This window comes from Ictidomys tridecemlineatus, chromosome 1 (assembly GCF_052094955.1).
Source record: "Ictidomys tridecemlineatus isolate mIctTri1 chromosome 1, mIctTri1.hap1, whole genome shotgun sequence".
NCBI lineage: Eukaryota > Metazoa > Chordata > Mammalia > Rodentia > Sciuridae > Ictidomys > Ictidomys tridecemlineatus.
Window position 1 is genome coordinate 190,392,841 of NC_135477.1, and position 5,324 is coordinate 190,398,164.

The 5,324-nt window shown below is 36.7% G+C and overlaps 1 pseudogene; it reads right to left on the reverse strand.

Moving 5' to 3' along the window:
• Positions 1–2,449: 2,449 nt before the first annotated feature.
• On the reverse strand, positions 2,450–3,825 carry LOC144364849 (ornithine decarboxylase pseudogene; annotated as a pseudogene).
• Positions 3,826–5,324: the final 1,499 nt, after the last annotated feature.

A 5,324-nucleotide genomic window follows, 5' to 3' on the forward strand; every position in this document is an offset into this window, starting at 1 on the left:
AGAGATTTTCAGGGCATTTGTTTTTCTCTGCCTGCCCACAGAGAAAACAATTTTGTCAAAGTTTGTGACGATGTAGTAGGGAAATCACTCCAGCCCCTTCTATCTTTTCTCACATCAACAGGCAGGTGTGGGGGTGGGAGGGAGTTGAGAAACTTGTGAAGATTTCAAACCACTGACAAGTTCCCACTGAACTAGGATTTATAAGTTTATTTCATGATTTTTCTCTACTCATGAATTGAGATAACTATGGTTAATATGCTACAAATTGTGAGAAATAAATTATTTGTGTCAACTTGCATAAGTGTGGTACTTAGTGTTTTAAATGTTGAAGTGAAGACATTTTTAAGATATGCTTAATATCAACAATCAGATTATTTTAATGAAGGATATAAGCCCCATTAATGTATGTGGTCACATCAAATCAGTTAGAAGCCTCAACAATGATAACTACTTTTCCTGGGAAAAGAATTCTATCCCAATGCTGGAACACAGAAATACTGCATGAATTTCCAGTTTGGCAGAGGTCTGATGACATTCTGACTTGTGAGCTGTGACCAGTGGTTTTACTACATGTTTACAAACTCAGAAAGAGCACAATTTGAAAACTGGCAATAAAGAATTACAGGGAAGAGGTATGGGGATCCATATCTCTGAATGGGTTAAAAATAAAAATATTTTTGAGAAAAAATAACTGTGTACTGTTATTTCATATCACAAATATTTGAGATTTTTAAAAATGTTCTTTTGCAGATGTACACCCTTACTCTTCCTCATTCTATGACTCTTCTGAAGTATTAACATTTTTGACCAGTGAGCTCTTCTCTCTGGTAAGAATAATAATGATGATTATAATCATGATGATAATAATAATATCCCTTTTTAAGTGGGTTTTGAGTTAGCTTTATTTTCTCTATGCAGTAATCTTACATTGAAAGCACAAATTAAAACAAAAAATGAAAAATTCAAAAAATAATTTAAAAGACATTTTGTTTATTAAGAAATTTTAAAATTTTATTCAAGTCTCATTATTTATTTATTTTAGATGTAAAAAGAAATGAATTTGCATAAAGATTATATTAATAGTATGCAAAGATAGAAGATACACAAACAATATTGTTGAAAACGTGGAACAAGAAAGTTGCAAAATATTTTACATTAAGCAGAGAGGAAAAATACTAATTTTGTCTAAAAAGTTCTAACAAGGGAATAATATAATAACTTTTAATGTTAACAAGAATTTTATTTGAAGATTCATTCGATGCTAACATGTAATTTTAGTTTATTAAATCCCATGAAGTTAGGAGTTGTTTTTCTAATTCCTTAAAAAAATTAGAATGATGCAGGGAGTAAAATTGCAAAATAAATATTGATAACATGAACCATAATGTCTATTTTTTCATTAACTAATTCATAATCTATAGGACTATGTTTAGGACTATGTTGATAAGCAAATTGTGTTCTTTTAAATCTCTAGATGATATGTGATTTTAAGTGTAAAAATACATATTTCTTTTTTTTATTTCAAGATACTTTATTTTCAAAACAGGTCACAACTTTAAGCTTTTGGCCCATTCTGCCACTGTACAAGCTACAAATGCTTGCTGGGCAGCTGAGGGGGCACTCTTTAGTAGCTTGTTTGAAAAGTTGAAAGACCCCCGTTTCCCTGTCTAAGGAGAATCACATACGAAACACTGGCTGCAAAAGCAAGAGGTTTATTGGGACACAGGCGCCTGCAGGTGCCCAGCAGAACCTCAGCCGGAGCTTTGGTTAACTGGCACACTGGGCTTGGGGATACAGAAATTTTTATAGGGTAAAGGAGCAGTTTTCGCACACGGTAATCAATAGGTTTCTTATTGGTTAATCTTAAACCCAGCATATAGGTTACCTAAAGGGCAAAGTTGTTTTTCACTTTATGTTACTGGAAAAACCACATAAAAGCTACATGTTTGCACTCTGGTCCTCTTGTTCCTGCTTATTCAGGCATACCTTGGGACCTGGTTCTCTGTTCTTTCTCAACCGGTGACACCTAACTGATTATCTGAAAAACACACCTGGTGCCTGCGTAGGTTCGAGACATGCCTTGGTGGTTTTGCAATTAGGCCTGAGGTTGTTGGGCTGGGGTCTTTCAAAGTGAATAAAAATCCATATAAAACAAATATTCAAATAGTTTCTATAGGAACACAGATAAGTGTGACCCCATCTTCTAGTCATCCATATTGCTGCATCTGTGCCAACCCTACTCTTACAAAGACATTTCAAAACTAGCAGTAATTAAGTTAAATGGTCCCCCCAGATCCCTTAACTTAAGCTAAATCTGTAGTGAACAGCTACAGAGCGGCATCTACATGTTGATACTAGTGACGTTTCATGCTGTTTTCCTGAGCACAAGACACGGGCAGAGTGCCAAAGTCCTGCTCCTCCACTTTGGGTGGGAAGCCATGGTTCTGGATTTGCTGCATGCACTGTCATGTTGGTCCTGACATCACATAATAGATAGTTGGCCTCTGGAATCCATTGAAAGTAGAAGCAGCAGCAACAGTGTATGCACCCATGTTTTCAAAAAGCATCCAATCACCCACATGCATTTCGGGAAGGTCACAGCGCTCAACAATCCAATCAAGGCCATCACAAGTCGTTCCCCATATGCTGGATGAATAATACTTCTCATCTGGGTTAGGTCTCTTCTGCAGCAGGGACTTTACATGTGCATGATCATAAAGGATGCAATTAAATGATCCATATACTCCGTCATTCACATAATACATAAAGGTCTGTTCACTTGCCTCATCTTCATCATCAGAGCCTGTCTGTTCCTTTAATACGAGTTTTTTGGCAATGATATTAACTGCAAGCGTGAAAGCTGAAGCAACATAATATCTTCCTGGTTCAGCTATGATTCTCACTCCAGACTCTGATGGAAAGTATTTGTCCAGTGCTGGATTGATCACACTGGTGATCTCCTCAAACTTAAGCTTCACATCCTCAGATCCAGGGAAGCCACCACCAATATCCAGCAGACACATGCTGAAACCAGCCTCTGCTCCCATGTCAAAGACACAGCAGGCGTCAGAGATGGCCTGCAGGAAGGTCTCAGGATCAGTGCAGCCACTCCCCACGTGAAAGCTGACACCAATGACATCAATGTTTAATTCTTTAGCTCATTCCAAAAGAAGTCTGCTGGTTTTGAGTGTGACACCGAATTTAACACTGAGATGACAGACTGCTTTGGAATCATCAGTAGCAATCCGCAAAACCAACTTTGCCTTTGGATGTGCTCTGGCAACCTTAACCAACTCAACTTCACTGTCAAAAGTCATCATTTGGACTCCAATACTGGCAGCATATTTAATTTGAGACACCTGCTTACAAGGATTTGCATAGAGAATCCTCTCTGGAGGCACTCCGAGACTCTGCACCAACTGTATTTCAGTCTTGCTAGCACAAATCCTGCCCCAATGGCAGCTAAGATCTTCACTATGGCTCTGCTATCATTGCATTTGACTGCATAAAAGGGGGTAACGCGAGGAAGAGCTTTTAACCATCTTAGATGTTTCTTTAGAATGTCTCCAAGGTCTGTGACATAAAAGACATCCTTATTGTCAGAAGAAGACACTTCGTTAATTTTTTGGTCCAAAATGTCCTTGGCAGTAAAGCCTTCATCAAGCAAGTGGCAGTCAAACTCTTCATTACTAAAGTTGTTCATGGCTCCTGGATAAGCCTCAGAAATGCAACAAGATGGAAACTAAGAGATGAAATTTAAAAAATTATTTCCAGCTTCTCTCAAAGGTAATTCTCCAGGAATTCCAAACCCCGTGTCCTCGGTCCAGCAGTGGAAATATTGTCAGAGCGCCAGGGCACTGCGGGCGGGTCCCATGGAGATGCTGCCGCCCAAGCTGCACCGCAGGGGAGCCGGAGCCGGAGGAGCTCTCTGCAGCCCCCGCCGCGCCCGTCAGCCGCCTCCTCCATCCCTACAGAGAAGCCTGCCTGATGTGGCGCCCAGCTGCTGGCTGAGGGCGGCCAGCTGCGGCGGCTGCAGGGACTGACCAAAAATACATATTTCTCACGTAGGAAAAAAACCTGTTTAAAGTTGTCTAAAAAAGCACAGTAAAATCAGAAATATATTTCAAAATTTAGGAATATAAACATTTTTCCAATTACAAATTTCAAAGGCAGGTTAACATTTTTTTATTTTTATTTAAATATAGTACAATATCTAACTTGCCTCTATTACTTTTAGTGTTGTCTTCTTCATATTTTGTTTAATAGAAGCATCCTGCTATAATGTATGTTTATATGTCTTATTTTTAAATTTATCTGGTATTTACAATATCTATATAAAATATTTAGTTTTAGATTTTATTATTCTTTGATACACGTGGTGGTGGGAATTGAACATGCTTTTCATGCTTAGAAAATGCTCTACAACCTAAGTCACATACCTCACCCTCAAGTCTATTCTGGAGAGATATGATTTTGTTATATGATTGAAGCTATTACCAACAATTAGCTAGGGGATGTTCTTATATACTGATGCTAGTGTTAAATATTTTTTCAAGTATAAAAAAGATTACTCAGCTAAATGAAAATTGATTAATTCAGAACACTATATTTATAAAGTTTAAATTTGTTTATACATATATCTTAACATGTTAAAAATATGTTCTATACAAACTTACTACAAAATTTCTCTAGGAGACATAATTATTGCTCAGCAAAAGGTTTTAGAGTAGGATTCAATGGTAACAATACAGAAGTCAGGATCAGGGTAAGTGCTAAGTACTTTCTTTTGAATATGTGAACCTATACTAGCAGCAATTACCAGTTCCCAACTGGCAACTGGCCTTGTGCAGCTCTTGGAAAATTTGGGTTAAAATTAACTACACCATTTAGTCACACATTATTTACAGATTTGGCAAAAAGTACCTGTTCCCACATCTGCATATTCCTGAAAGTTTGGACATTGTCTTAGTTTACCTTGTATTTCTAAAACTTCTTTAGTTGTGAGGCAAATACAAAGTAATCAACAGATTTGTTTAAGAAAATTGATTCACTTGGTTGAATAGTGAGGTAACATTTCTAAAAAATATTCTTAATTATTTTTAAAAATTAATTTTGATAGCATCCATTATCTTTCAGAGTTTTGTATATATTATTTCAAGTTCTCCTAGTTTTTAAGGGTCTGGCTTGAAAAATCAGCTGAAATCATTTTTGTTTACTTCTAAATATGACCAGTCATTTTTTTCTAGCTGCTTTTAAAATTCCGTTTTGTTTTGTTTTTTGTAGATTAGGCATTTGGCATATATATATATACATATATATATATA